We start from the raw sequence: 16857 nt of genomic DNA on the forward strand, positions 1-16857 counted from the left end.
AAATGAAATAACAAAGAACATTTTATAGACTTTCTGGTGGAAACTTTTATAAGGTGTTATCGGCTTGAGTTGGGAGCAAGCAGAGCTTTAACAGAAAAATAAAAATAATTCATATCGTATGGAATTAACAGTTGGTAATTGGAGAGCAGGGTTTTTCTGGTTTTTTGAAATAAGAAAGGGAAGCTTTTGCGGAAAAACAAAGAATTCATAGCGTATGGAATTAACAGTTTGGTAATTGGAGAGTAGGGGTGTTCTGGCTTATTGAATTAAGAAAGGGAAGCTTTTGCGGAAAAACAAAGAATTCAAAGCGTATTGGATTGTTAGGTTGGGAAGCATATCAAAATCTGTCGCCAATGAGAGTTGGGCCGTTTTTGTCCCAATTTCGGAAGGAGGAGGGGGGAATCGTATGGGGTAGTTTCAGAAGGCCTGTGAGTGTGAGTTTTGGGAACGGGGAGGTGGAGGGGTTTCGGGTTCGTTCCAATATGAAAGTCCCGTGGCCTTTATGCACCAGCCATTAAATACAGGGGGTTTAAATGGGTACAGGGGGGGGGGGGGTTTGGTACGACTGCGAGTTTGAGTTATTTTTTTCGTGGAAAAGGGTACCACGGAAATTCTCGCATTGGAAAGGGGGAGGGGAGTACTACGGAAATTCTCGCATGGGAAAAAGGGAAAGGTGGGTACCCCGGTAATTATCACATGAGAAAAAAGGGGAGGAAGAGCCTTACTGGGGTGGTGCGACTATGGGGAAAAGGGTGCCACGGAAATTATCACATGGGTAAAAGGGGGAAGGTGCCTAACTGCGGTGGTTCGACTAAGGAGAAAAGGGTGACACGGAAATAATCCCATGGGAAAAAGGGGTTGGGGGCGTACTGGGGTGAAGTGCCTCGAAACTCACAACTATATATATATATATATATATATATATATATATATATATATATATATATATATATATATATATATATATATATATATCGATGTAGAACTAAAAAAGAAATCAAGAGTCAGGTAGTATATCTTAGAAGATATAAATTTATATATAGATAGTTTTAACTTTAGTGTTAAATGCTGGGTTTGTCAAGCTTTATTTCTGGAACGAAGAACTTTTAAGATGCACTTGACATCTAGTTATTCTAATTAAACGCTTCTTAATATTGACGTGTGCGATTGTTCTCATTCAAATCAACCGGAATACACAACCGAAGTAGAGATATTAGATGATCAAATTATTGATTATTTAAACGATTTTAACGTAAAAAATCAAGAATGGTTCGACAACTTTGTTAATGATAATGGAACCCCAAAGAAAATTCAACGTAAAAAAGAATTCGACGATTGCTATTAAGACTGAAGAGACTTTAAATTCAACAATGAAACGAAACGTTGTATTTCCACCGAACTTTATCATGCCGTCTGATGAGCAGATGGAAGCGATTATCTTTTTTCAAGAATATTGTGAAAATAATTAAATTTTAACTCCTAACGAAGTTGAAACGCCCATTGAAGTTTTGGAAAATCTTGAAAAAACTTGTAAAATGATCGAAAATATGTGAATAAATCTGGTTTTTTAATAAATATATTGTTCTTATTTTTCCTACGTAAAATAGATATTTTAATTCTTTCGTGTTAAGGTTTAGTGTGGTAGATCGGTAGCGTTGCAGGATGTTAACCAAATAGTTTAAAGTTCGAGTCCTGGGCTTTTCGATCTAACACGCTAAATCTTTTATTAATATAAAAAGAGATGTTGCAACAACTAAACTATCACTATAAACATGTCAAGTTTCGTGGTATTTTTACCTTCGAACGCATCACCCGATATTTATCCGGAAAACACGCCTTCCACCTTTAAAGTGCAGTTATCAAAACCTTTAAATTTTAACAATGAAAAATGGAGCTGTGCCCTAGCGGAAATAATTTTACCTGAAACATATTCGAATATAACAAAGGCGTATTCGAATTTCCAAGTAGACCACGTGTCAGATGTTATTTCGCCCGAAGAAAATCAATGGGATTATATTAAAATTGAAATTCCACCCAAACGTTACGAGGGTGATGTAGACCAAAATAAGTTCCTAATAAGTCGCATTACCTTTTTGGGAAGAAAACTGAAAGAGAATGGCATATTTAAAAAAAAAACGTTTATTCACAAAGTGACATATTTTGATACACTTAAGTCATTTACTTTAATAAAAGAAAAAAAATTGTTCAATTGTTTCAATTAGTGTTTATTTTAAAATTACCATAGATTTTAAAAATTACAGTTGCGAAAAACAGTTGGAGTCTGTATACTTTGTTGAGCCTCAAAATTACCTTTTCAACAACGCTCTCTTCTTTACCCTGTTCGTTGGTCTGTGTTTCGATCCCTGATTCTCAATGGAATTTTTCGCAAAACATGTTGCGGATTCGTTATCATTTCATTCTATTGGCTTCTCGATAACTTCTATGACTCTGCGATTAGCGAGTGTCTTCCTTTCCCTCATCCATTGCTGATTGCCACTTTTAGACCTGTCGAGATCTCATTACCCATATGTCTTAGGTATAATAAATTCGTCGCAGGAGGCTTCATAAGGCTCGGAGATGTCGCTGTCAGTTAGTAATAATAGTTGTTTCGCAAAAACAACTTTGCAGGCAACCACAGAGGCAAAGACAATACAAACAAATATATAAATATAAATGTATAATAGTTTAAAATGTCATAGCATTATTTTTTCTTCAAAACCGGTGAGATCATGTGCTAAGTTTTTATGAACAAGGTAACTCTGCACCTCTGGCTTTAACCTGAACAGTTCCCCATTTGGGCCATAATAATAAACATCCACAATGCCCTTCGAGGCTCCAGTTTTCCGGATGACAACGTTCCTTCTCTAGCCTGCTGGTATTATAGGTGTGCAGCAGCGACAACAGGAATTGTTTGTTGGGTGTCTTCCAAATCATCTTCATTCTCTTGTGGCCAAGAAAAACTCAATCGAACTTCCCTTTGAGAATACGTGATATATTCCATCCCAGGAACCTTTTCGTCAAACTTGACATGTAGTATAGTGACTACCTTTCGCTCATGGTAATAGATAAGGTAAGTGTTGTAGTGGTATGTAAGATGAATTAAACACCATTAAACTGTATGTAATTTATCAATTATAATTACTGAAATAGTATTTACAAATGGTAAGCTACTACCCGACGCTTCTGATCATTATCGTAACTCTTGTTAATTTGGAAAACAGCAGAACCTACGTGAGGCTTCCTCGTTAATCCTTTATCAAATATCACTCCAATTTGTTTGTTGTTTAAATATTTGTTTTTACTTTCTTAATACCAGAATTTCCAAGGCTCTCTAAATTGAATTTATCAGGGACCTCAAGATTTGGTGTTAAAAATCATGAAAACCTCTTTAAGGGAAAATAAAAGAGTTTTATAGAGTACAAAATACAAAGTTATTATAATACGTATTTTTCAACAATTTCAACGTTATTTTAGTTTTATTTTTAAAAATATATTCGTTGTTAGTTCTACTACATCCCAAAACCTTTTACATTCACAAAAAGCAGACTCTTAAACAGACGATAATTCTTACATCTATGAAATCATTGGATGGGCGAAATGGAGACTTAAACCATTGGATGTTCATTTATGTCTAGTTAAAAGCGAGTTGTGTGTAGTAAAAATCTTCGATTGCGACACAAATGGGGTGTGTAGTCTGTATTTGTGGATACGGATCTCGCGGTTTCTCGATATTTGTGTAGTTAAACAAGTTGGCAAGCCAAAATATACCTCTCCTCGGAAGAATTGTCCCTAGTGGTATTAATTTCTCGAGATAACCCTTAAAGATATATCTCCGCAATTTAGAGTTATTTGTTAAAAATTTTATCCCAGTTCTATCCCGCCCGGTATAAAATTTTAATTATAATTAAAATAACTGAGACGAAACGATCAATTTTAATTTATTCAGAATATCATAAGTTAAGTAGTTACAACAGTGAGTTAGACGTACTATAACAATGCACAATTGAATTAAACCCTTTTACAGTACAAGTTTATCAGTTGAATATAATATGAAGCAAATTTTAATGAAAGAAATATCTACAGTGGGTATTATAACGACCGTTCGCTTTTTACCTCTCCGAGGGGACAAAGTCCCCTAGGAGGGGTTATACAATCACCGTGTCTGTCTGTCAGGCCTGCGAACGCGTTCGCATTTTCGGGGCAAAGGGTAATCATTGCGTACGCAGTTTCTCGAAATTTCTGCGTTCGCAGTTTCTCGAAGGGTTGGCAAAACCACCGTGTGACGGTGAGCGTTAACGGATTGATTTGCGGTTGGTTTTGGTTTGGATTGTCTTTTTTTCATCAACGCTCACCGTCGCGACAGTTTTAATTCAATTTGATTGGATATTTCGTTATTGTAATGTTTATGTGTAGATTGTGAATGTTGAATTCGTCTTGTGAATATTGTGGGTGTGGAGTTTGTTGTGTTTGTGTTATGATGGTTGTGGATGTTGAGTCTGTTGTGTTTGTATGGGCGTTTTCTCTCCAACTTCTTCTAAATAGCTTTGGGACGGACCGAGTGCTGAGTGTTATGCAACTTCTCAACGCCCAATGACAGGGTTTCCACCAATTGTACACGGTATTCGTCGTTAAGTTACGGTGTTTTTCTAAAAAAACATTTTTGGCGAATGGCCTTTACAAAGTTATAACGTTAGGTACTATAATTTATTCTACATCATTTTAAATATTTATAAATTATATTGAAATGAAATGAAATGAAATGAAATTTTAATGTGTGCCAAAACAACCCTTTTTACAGTGTCAGCTAGTTGGTACACAGTGTTATACATTTATATACATAGTGAAATATTCTGGCAGGTAGTCCGGATACAGTTGACCTGTCCGGATATATTATCACAAAATTTTGTAAAATTTCGCGAAACGTTCTATGCGCTGTTACAATGCTTTGATTTCAGATATTTTACAGTTATACAAGTCTAAGTCTGTCAAGTGTGTATTCGCAGTTATTTGTATACGATTAATAGGGTTCAGAGTGCTTCTTTCAGTTTTAAACATTTTTGGGTTTCGAGTGTTGTACTTAGGGATCAAGATATTTAGGTTTAGAACCAGATTGTCACAGGGGATCGTGTGTTTTAATAGTTTATAAAGAAAGAGTAGTTCGACCTTTTTCCGAGAGTCTGCCAGTGTGTCAATTCCGAGATCGCCCAGGATTTTCAAATATTTGTAAAGTGGAGTTTTTAAGAAGTGGGTGTGAAGATATTCTACGAATTTAATTTGAATTTTTTCAATATGGCGTAACAAATAATTACTGCAACCTCCTCAGGATAGAGACCCGTACATAGATTTGGACCTAATCAGGCTATGGTAAAGAAGAATAAAATGTTTTTTAGAATTAATTTTTTTGCAGAGTTTTAGAGTAACGCCTAATAATCTCCTACAGCTATTCACAGCGCTTTGAATGTGTTCTCGAAAAAATAAACCTTTATCGAGAAGCACACCGAGGTCTTTAATTAAATTCTTTCGAGGAATAATGGCGTTGTCGATTCTAAGACCATACCGAATGTTTTCAATTTTCCTGCTAAATGAAACATGTGCTGATTTTGATGGGTTAATCGGCAAGTTATTACAGATACACCATGCGGAGACCCGACTTAGATCATCTTGTAGCTGTACACAGTCCGAGTAGTGTAATATTTCTTTACTAATTTTGTGATCGTCGGCGAATTGATATAGGGAGGAATTTTTAATTTCGAATTGCAGATCGTTTATGTAAATATTAAACAGAAGGGGACCAAGAGAAGAACCCCGGAACTGACACAGTAGGAGACGTCGGTGACAACGCTGTTACATTTAAGAACGTTGGTACGATTCGATAAATAGTTTTCCAACCAACTCAACAAACTGACATGAAGCCCATACCGGTCAATTTTCTTTATTAGCAAAGGGTGAGATACTTTATCAAAAGCCTTTGAAAGGTCCAAGAACACAACATCGATCTGTTTTCGGTTTTCTAGTGCTCTGGTGACGTCACTTAAGAAATTAATGTGATTGGTTTCAACACCCTTCCCTCTCAAGAACCCGTGTTGAGGAGAGTTGGGAAATGCGTTGAACCAGTTCGAAATGTACTTGTGCATAATAGAGTCGAAATTTTTTGCGAAAATACAGAGCAACGAAATAAGCCGATAGTTTTTGGGGTCTCCGGCAAAACCATTTTTGAATATTGGGCATACTACAGAGGTTTTCCATAATGCTGGGAATTTATTGGTTGTAATGGATAGGTTAAAGATAAATTCTAATAATGGTAGAAGAATATCGCCGCTGCCCTTTACAATGAAAGCGGGGATACCATCGACGCCAGTAGAAAAAGTCAATTTAAGTTTCATAATAGCTCCTTTTATGTCTGTTTGAGATATCGTTAGAGAGCTATAAGTATCCGAATGTAAACAATTATTATCAGAGAAGGAAGAAGGTAAAACTGCCGTATCGTTAGCAGAAATTTTCGAGAATATAGTTGCAAATTCATTCGCGAGAGCAGTGGGTTTTGTTAACATGAGATTTTCCTTTTTTAACCGAATATCCATAGGTTTGCCTTTTAAGTTTTTATTCACGAAACCCCAAAACATTCTCGGGTGCTTGACAGCCATATCGCAAGTACTCTTAGTTTTTACTTTAAGGTCTCTATATATGAGGTTCTTGGACATTTTTCGTAGGTTACTGTAACGGTCATAATCTTCAGAATTTTGAGTCCGCTTAAATTTCATATGATAGTACTTTTTACGTTTTAGAGTTTTAATGAGTTCCCTAGAGTACCAGTTGGGGAAGTTTTTAAAGCATTTATTTACAGTTCGAGGCACAGAGTTGGTCATCGCAGTTTGGGTTGTACTGGTCAGGATTACGACACAGATGTCGACGTCAGTTTGTTTGTATAAGTCTGACCAGTCAAAGTCACGTAGGAAATTATACAAGTGGAGATAATCTCCTTTAGGGTAATTGAATGATTGGATAGATTGTGGAATAGTGTTATCAAAGTCCGTGTAATATTCTGCATAAAAGGGGGGGGGGGGGTGACGGCCAGAGATTTCAGTAAAGGGTTCGGTTAACGGATAAATATTTACAGCATTGACATTTGTAAGACAGAGGTCGAGTACATTTCCACAATCGTTTTGTATATAATTGAATTGACGAAGATTACCAGAGTAACAGATATCAAAAACGTGGGACGCCTTCCGTTTAGTTGTGTAGCTACAATCAAGCGTACTGAAGTTTGGCCAGTCTAATTTTGGTAGATTAAAATCGCCAAACAAGAAGATATCGTTCGAGAAACTGGTAGAGTGAGATGCCCAGTGTAGGCCAAAGTCCTCATAAATTTTTTCGCTCAGACTTGGTGGCAGATATATATTTCCAATTAGTAGGGAAGAAACAGGGGTAATTTTGACCTCCACAAAAACACATTCAGGAACTCCCTCAAGATCAGTACGCCTAATAACAGTGAGGTTATTTTTCACAGCTATAAGAGCACCACCGCCACTAATATTGGGGTCAGCAGAGTTGTCTCTTGTCTGAGCGAAAGACTAAAAAGTTGTTAGAAAAGTAATCTTCATCGAAGTGGCTGTCATTAAACCACGTTTCAGTAATGCAGATAATGTCCATGGAGGTTATGTTAACATTAGTAAAGAAAGTATCAGATTTTGTACGAAGGCCGCCTGTATTCTAGTATCCAATTTTAAGTGACTTAGTCATTACTGGTTAATCTTATATTTAATTAAATATTTATAAATTAAATTAATCTTACATTTTATTAAATATTTAAAAATTATATTAATCTTATATTTAATTAATTATTTATGCATTACATTAATTTTATATTTAATACATATTTAGTATATTAATGTAATATTTGATCGTGATCAAGAATTGAACTCGGGTCGCATTGTAACAATGCGGATAGTTCACCGCCGAGCCATTAACTTCCTTAGGGAAAATATTAAAGTAAAGGAACCATTGTGATAAGGCGGGTTTTTTTACTAAACGGAATAATACAATATCTGTATATATTGTTTATTGAACTTTGTTTGTTTATTCTTTGGTACGGTTTTTTGTTTTGTTTTAAATTTTTGTTAAATTTAATAACGTTTAGAAAAAGGATAATTATTCAAAACTCCCGCGGAAACTATATCAAAGTAATAATATAGCTCCACGGTGTGGAGAACTATCAATCAAACCGGGTTAAAAATATAATATCTTCAATTTTTTGAACTTTAATAAAATTATATAAGGCCGTTGCCGTCAATATAGAAGATAAAGTCTTTCTTAGTTCTTGGCTGTCAGACGAACTACTACAGGACGGGGTCCTGGTGTCGGTCGAAAGTTATGAGGTAACTTTGCGGTTTTAATTAGTATGTTCGGTCTTCGTGTGTGAATGGACTTAAGTGTATGAGCAGTGCGTGTTTAAGACTGAAAGTGTTCACGTAATTGTGAACTAGCTCAAGTCAGCTGTAAGATAAAATTGATTGTTATTATTTTTTGAATTGGAATAACCTAATTATAGCCTTGAAATTATCAACTCAACCTGTGAGGCTAATTAAGTATATTGGAAGTAATTAGTAGCGAACAGCTCTCAGCTGTTAATTAAGGTAGTTTGAATTTAGTTAAAATTACTCAGTATAATTTATGATATTTTCTTAAGTATAAGAGTGTTTTGGTTTATTTTTCAATCTCGATGAACTAAGACAAATCTAGTCTCAGGCACTTGAGTACCAGTTCTGTACAATTACGTAGAAGGGATATACAGGGTCTTTTTTTAGCTCGGAAAAGTGTTTTTTTTTCAAAAACTATTTATAGTACCGATTTCAAATTTGGAAGGTCAATTCTCTATACCGGGGGACATCAGTTTGAGAAATTTGAGCGTTTTCGGTAATGTTTTTCAATAATTTTGAAAAATTATTTTTCGACCACTAGGTGCGAGATAAAAAATTTCTATTATAAAGTTGTAGGCCGTCATCGAAAACCCTTAAAAATTGTTCACTCGACGAAAAACAATTTATTTATCAGTGAAAATTCGAGCTTGAAAAATTTACAAGTTGGTGAAGCCAAATTACGATTGTTTGAAACGATAATTGAAACCGAATTACCTAATCCAGTTGAAACTTTGGTTAAAAAAACGACCGGATTTAAAAAACACGAGGCTATAGTTCAATCCTAAACATGCATTGGGTATTTAAAGGAAAACTTTGGTAGATTATTATCAGTGTTTGATAATATTTCGAACAATGCCTCGTTATTCAGTAGCTGAGCGTACCGAGATAGTTGCCATTTACTATGGAGAAGCAGCGCAAAACCTTAGAAGAGTGACTGAAATCTTCGCAGAAAGACATCCAAATGGAGCACCATCTGTAAATACAGTAAGACGAGCAATTCACGATTTGTATCAATTTGGTAACTTGCAACCTAGGTTTCGCGGATTGGGTCAACCGGATTTAGACTTCGAGAACAATGTACTCGCGTACTTTGTGGCATATCCTCGTCACAGTTGCGCGTAAGAATCGCTATCACCCATACAGAGCTACGCTCCACCAAGGACTAATTGACGGAGACCATCAAAGACGTTATGAATTTAGCAACTGGTTACTAAATGCTGTCCAAGAAGATAGACAATTTTTGCGCCATGTTTTGTTCTCCGACGAAGCGTCATTTTCTAGAGATGGGCCCTTTAATCATCAAAACAGCCATCTTTGGTCTGACATCAACCCACATTGGGGTTTTGAATATCATCACCAGGTTCAATTTGAACGGGTCAATGTTTGGGTTGGACTTGTTGGAAACCGTTTGATTGGTCCCTTTTTCCTGCCGACGAACCTCAACGGCCAAAGGTATTTACATTTTCTACAGAACGAACTGAGTGACGCAATCGACGACCTTCCATTGGCTGAAAGACGTCAGTTGTGGTTTCAGCAAGATGGCGCCCCTCCGCATTTTTCCCGGCAAGTAACTGAGCACCTCAACAACGAGTTTCCTGAAAGGTGGATAGGGAGAAATGGTCCAGTGCATTGGGCAGCAAGGTCACCTGACCTAACACCGCTGGATTATTTTCTCTGGGGATTCGTTAAAGCAAAGGTATACGCCACGCCCATTGAAACTAGGGAGGAACTCATTAGACGAATAATCAGTGCTTGCCGAGACGTCACACCAGAAATGGTAGAGAAAGCGTTTGAGAACTTAATTGTCCGCGCACAAACCTGTGTTGCAGCCAATGGTGATATTATTGAAAATGTTTTGTAAAAATTTATGTGAATAAAATATCTGCATTTAAAAACCAAACGTGTACATTTTTTCAAGTGTGAAAACTCTACTACGTTTGTATTAGACTTGTTCCCTTTTCAATTATCGTTTCAAACAATCGTAATTTGGCTTCACCAACTTGTAAATTTTTCAAGCTCGAATTTTCACTGATAAATAAGTTGTTTTTCGTCGAGTGAACAATTTTTAAGGGTTTTCGATGACGGCCTACAACTTTATAATAGAAATTTTTTATCTCGCACCTAGTGGTCGAAAAATAATTTTTCAAAATTGGTGAAAAACATTACCGAAAACGCTCACATTTCTCAAACTGATGTCCCCCGGTATAGAGAATTGACCTTCTAAATTTGAAATCGGTACTATAAATAGTTTTTGAAAAAAAAACACTTTTCCGAGCAAAAAAAAAGACCCTGTATATTGTTGCGTTATTTATGAAAGTTAAATCTAGAACGTTCCATAGACTGTTTTGAATAAAAATAAACATTTATAATTTTGCATAATTCTGGTTGTCATTTTATTTTATAATCACTAGCCTACAACATTACAGTTCTGGCAATCCCGAATCAAATAAATTTTCGATATAACGGCGACGGGAAATTATTCTCGTAAATTTATCGCGCGGCCTTAGGAAATATTCTTTTAACCAAATTTCGATGATCTATCGTTTAATTAAAATCGGCCCGATTCCGTTAAAATTATTATTTTTAATTATTATTATTTTATTTTTTTCGGAAAAATGCGGAAAATTTTCCGGAAAAAAGGCCTCGGTCATTTTCCGCGGAAGATTTTCCGATTTTAAACACTACTTTTAAGTGTTTTTTTAATAAATTTTATATTTTCAACCTCCCCACTCCCCTTGCGACTCGTTTGCATGCCCTGGCTATTCGTATTGCTTTTAAGGAACACGTACATTAAAGAATCTTATTGGCGCTCCTTTCATTTTGGGCGGTTTTTAAGCATTTAAAATATCAAAAATGAGAGGAGCGCCAATTTAAACGATCCATAAGAGTGAAATGTGAGGATCAACGATTTAGGCACTTAAAAATCTGCGAGCATCATCATAATCTAAAAGAAAAAATAAAAAGGTATGAGTCCCCCAAAAAGAAGAAATTGTTACCAAATAGGCATATATCACATTATTATTAGACATGGTATACCTATTTTATTTATGTTATAAAGATATTGGTCAACATAACTGAACTACCCCTAAAAATTGTTCAATTATGTACTAAATTTACCTGATATACATGTATTATTTCGTATATAGAAACAAAATAAGAGGGTAAGAATATCCTATTTCATAAGTTCAGATATAAGAGCCATCCTAAACGACCCCCCCCCCCCCAAAATTATATATTTTTATAAATAACCACCTCTCCCCTCCGTAGCAAACCCTATTTGATTCTTCATGCATCTTATTAGGATTTGGGGAAGCCTACTAATTTTAAATTTACTAGGTTTCTTGAATGCAGAACTTACGACGTTAGTTTATCCAATTTAGTTTACGAGAAGTATAAATTATCGAAAAAAAACGTTAGCGAGTCAGTATAGCAAAACCTTCGACAATAATCATAGAGACTAATTTCGAAAACCATTTATACACTTTGAATGCAATGAAATTTTACCTCATTTACTACCCTTCTGTATTTCAAATACCAAAATCTAACCCAGATGGCCAATATCAATTCTGTTCCATTTTTATTTTTTATTCGAACAGTTTGAAGTTGAGGGTCAAGTCATAAGCGACTTATAGCTTTCACTATATTTATGTTTATTCAATTAGAAAACTATTTATTTATTTCAGAATCAGTAAGAATTTATCTCATTATTAGAAACATAACGAGTGTAGTGTAATCCAAACGCAAACTTTTATTCGTCTGCCCCGTATTACCGGAAGAGTAATATTATTCGAGATAAAGTTCGTTGGGAATTTATCGCTTCCTAGGTGAAAACGAAAAATAATAATCGGTAAAAAGGCAGTTAAATGGTTAGTATCAATGGTTCGATAAGTTTGCTTCTTGTTCTCAATAGCAATGATTCTGAATAATACACGATTTGCCATTAAAATTAAGGTTTAGTAACTTTTTTATATAAGGAAAGTTTCGGCCGGCTTAGACGGCCCTCACTGCGCTGGAAAAATCAGCCGAAACTTTTACTTCGGGAAAATTTCGGCCGAATTAGCTGGTTGCTGATGGAAGACTATTCTGGGTGAAACTTTCGGGTTGGAAAATTTCGGCCGGAATAGCCTCCAACAATTCGTCAGCTATTCCGACCGAAAGTTTCGGCCGTTTTAGCCACATTTTAGTTGAAAGCTATTCCGGCCGAAATTTCTCAGTAACTCACCCGCCACGAAAAACACCCCACAAATGACTGAGTGAAATCCGATTCTCGAAACAAAGAAGACAGGATCCGGCGCGAACTTTGTTATAGTAACTTCAGTAAGTTACACCCCTCTCCCCCTGATTTGAAAGTTTCGAAGATTCTCGAAAGACAAAAAAAACGCCTGCGCATTGCGCAGGCGTACTACAGGAATCTGTGACCCAACGAGAGTGTTATAAGGATGGCTTCATTTATTTACATTCCCCCCGGCGAGCGACAATAGACAACCGTTTTTCCCCCCGCTAAATTCGCTCACCAATCTCCTGAAGCGGTTTTCCACTCAACTCTTTCTCTGTTAGCAGTTTCCCACTCACGAGTGTTATCACCTTTTTTCGTTTCGTAAGATTCACTCACTCATTTCTCTCTTCCATTTTTTATATTATAAAATCACTCATTCGCTCTTGTTCATAAAAATTAACTAAGTATGATTAGCTCCCTCTCCTACGATTAACGGTTTATTGCATACCACTCATCTCGCGCTCCTCTCACGACAGTGAAAAACTGGTCCCAGCTCCTCTCAAAATACTCATTTCACTCCATCGTGAGATGAGAGCGCCCATGTATCCCTGCAAATGAAACGGAGCTATCTTCTTTCAAATAGGTTTACAGAGTCCTTATTACAAATATATTTAAGAAAACCAATATTAAATTTAATACTTTTACGATTATATTTAAGTTATTACCATAGAGGTTATTACCCGCAAGCAGTTGAGTGTTAGACTCATTCAATAGCGGATTAAGACCAGGTCCGGTTTATTAGGTAGAACAGAACGGTCAAACTGCCGCAAATTGAGTTAAGTAACTTAAGTTGTGAGCATAGAAATCGGACAACAAACTAGAACGCTTAATCAAATGACTGGCCGACCACCTATTAGATTCTTGGCTAAAACGACAGTAACACCATCTACGCCGCACGCACAAAGCTTATTTTATATAGTGATCAGGTCTAATTTGTAAATAACGTAGGCACTGGTGCAAATAACCATTTACAGGTGTTGTTGATTCATTAGAGGTTAACATGGGACCTTATGGTACAACTTTGCTTATGGGGGCCTTTTGATAGGTTTATGGTTTTAATAACGCTGGTGGAATATACATCCCACTTCGACATCGTCTTGTTCCATTTTCGGAAAGCGATCTCTGAACCGTATTAGTCATTTTCCCCAAAATTTTAATTTTTCTAAACTACAGATTATTTGACTTTATCCGCACAAACCGAGTGAGTTTATAAATTTCTATAAAGCTACATTGGGCTCACTAAAATTCCGACACAAAAAATGCCTTCTCAATTTAGAGGTTTTCCATTGGATTAAATACATAAGTTAGAAGCCAAAAGCGTGACTCCCAAAATAATAAACATTTAAAGAATTCATGAAAAACAAATAATTTTTTCAGAACTTTATACCAATATATAGACGGTGAAACAAATAAACCCTGAGAAAGTAAAACTAGCGTTACTAAATTACTAAGAATATCTAACGAAGTGGTAAATATAAATCGCGTTGATATTTCCCGTGCTACACAAATACTTAAGATTATGGGTCAGATAATCACACCGTTACCCGAATGCTGAATGCTTTATACATGTATTTTTCATAGATCGAATGGTACCTCTTTATTGGTAGCAAAATAAAAGGAACTTAACATTGAAGAAAGCACGAGTTTAAGAAAATAAAACCAAAAAAAACTGAGATCCAGGAAGGCACCGATCGCAAAATTTCCCGAGTCAAGGTTATCGACAATTGATTTGTATACACGCGATAGAGCATTTTCATCACTGGATTTCTCATGGAAGCCAAATTGATTGTTCGAGATTAGATAAAAAAAATTACAGTAATTTAAAAAACGTGAGTAAAAACACTTGTCAAAAATCTTGGCGATAATTGATAAGATAGATATAAGTCTATAATGCGATGGGTTACTTTTTTCCCCTTTTTTAAAAACGGGGAAAATTGATCCTGTTTTAGGGCCGATGGGTAAATACCAGACGATAATGAAAGATTAATCAGATATGATAAAGGGGTGACTATAAAATGTGCGATTAATTTTAATATTTTTGGTGAAAGGTCATTGTACCCCGATGCCGAGTTAGACTTTAGATCATTCAAAAGCGCAAGAATTTTCCTTTCGTCGGCTGGAATTAGCCCCATCGAGCCGGAAAAGCTCACACGGCTATTGGCAGGTTCATTCACTACCGGTTCGGGCATTGACGTAGGGGCCGGGTTAAAAATTCATTGAACGAATTAGCACTTATCGAAGGCATCGTTGCTTGTTGATTATACTTTTTACCAATTAAATCGTTCACTAGTTTCCTAGTTTTACGACAAGAGAGTCTTTATAAAATTTAATGCTGGCGTTTCTCACTAAATTATTACATTTATTTCTTTGTTTTACATAAGCACTTTTGTTGACTTCGTTTGGGGATTTTTTGTTACTGGTACTATATCTATTTTTTAGCTTGATTTCAGATATGTAAGGAGAAATCCACTTATGGCTATCGTTTCTCTTTGCGTCATAGTAGGGAAAACTATCATTATAGTGCTTAGAGATAGAAGTAAGAAAATTGTCAAAGGCCTTGTTTATGTCATTTTATTTTAAAATTTCCCTCCAATCCTTCTTTTTATAAGGTTTAAAAATTTATTCAAGTTGTGCTTCGAAAATTTTCGTATTTTAATCGGCAAGGAATTTTTTGAAGGGCAAACAAAGGAAAGTGGTCAGTCAAATTAATAGTATTTAAGACCTCGACCGAGACTGAGATAGTTGAGAAAAATGGTCAATTAGGGTAGAGGATTCTTCCGTTACTCTGGTAGGATGGGCGACAAATTGTTGCAAATCAAAACTTTTTGTCAATTCAAGGAGGCGAAAGGAGTTGAGAGACGAACTTAACACATTTATATTGAACTCTCCGACTAGAATTTTTTGCTAGTAGGATTACCAATTTTAATAAGAGACGCTTCGAGGTCACTAAAAAATCCTTCCCAAATATTTCCGGATCTATATAGCACCGAAATATAGATTTGGTCAACTTAAATAATATACATTTCACAGTTATCAGATAAGAGACAGGCTTCCTCAATAGATCCAAAAATAATGTTCTTTTTAGATAAAAACCGACACCTCCGCCACGCGACTTTTCCGACCAAACTCAGCGAAGTTAAAATTTGGGTAGAGGTTGGAGGAGTTATCTCGGAACCAAGTTTCACAAAGGGCAAAAATGTCAACATCTAGAGATAAGGATACAGACGTAGCCAATAAGTAAGCGAAGTTAGCGTTCGCACTACGAATATTGTTATATAAGATATTTAACATTTAAACGCAGTAGAAAAAAAAATTGATATAAATGTTATTTTTTAGGTAGCTTTAGGAGTTTTATAACACTGTTAGTAGGGAAGTCGTATTTGAGGAATTCCCTAGCAATTGATATCGAATTAGTCGACATCTACTTGTATTTTTCAGGGAGGCACTTTTTAGCAAATTGGCGTAACTGAAACTTAGCCAACTGCTAGTTAGCCGTATAATCGTGTTTAATGTAGTAATTAAAATTTTTTGGTCGTAAGTGTCGCAGAGGTAAATGATATTTATTTTTGCCCTTAGTAAATGGCCCCCGGCGATATATTTGGCTAGGACTATAGGAAATTCAAGTTTCATCTTACTGTAGAGAAAGTCTTTTATTTTTTCACATAGTTGGTTTCTATCCTCAATTTCGACTTCGTCTAACCCTCGTATAACCAAATTATTCCTTCTAATCATAACCCCAAGATTGTCTATACCCGTCGAGTAACTTCCGAAGCTTCATTGGTACGGCTAGGGTTGTTTTCAATATCATGTTCTAATTGTTTTATTTTTTCTTAAAGGCGAGCGATTTGTTGTATTATTCCATGGATTTCATTTATTTTGTGATTCGTAAAAATTTGATTATTTTGAATAGTATTAACAGTTTGGTTAGTTTCCGTTAGATTATCAGATAGGTTATCAATTTTTTTGAAATGGCGTGTAGTTCTTTAAATATAACTGATTCGAAGACCATATTAGATTGATGATCTGACGAGTCAAAGTTAGTTTTAGATCTAGATCTAAGATACATTTTATATCCTTAGAGCTTTAATGGCAGAGTTCACCCACATTACAGAGATAGGATAAATAGAAGGGAAATATAACCAACCTGTTCAAAAATAGAGAAGT

This window comes from Leiobunum rupestre, chromosome 9 (assembly GCF_980474605.1).
Source record: "Leiobunum rupestre chromosome 9, qqLeiRupe1.1.hap1, whole genome shotgun sequence".
Classification (NCBI taxonomy): domain Eukaryota; kingdom Metazoa; phylum Arthropoda; class Arachnida; order Opiliones; family Sclerosomatidae; genus Leiobunum; species Leiobunum rupestre.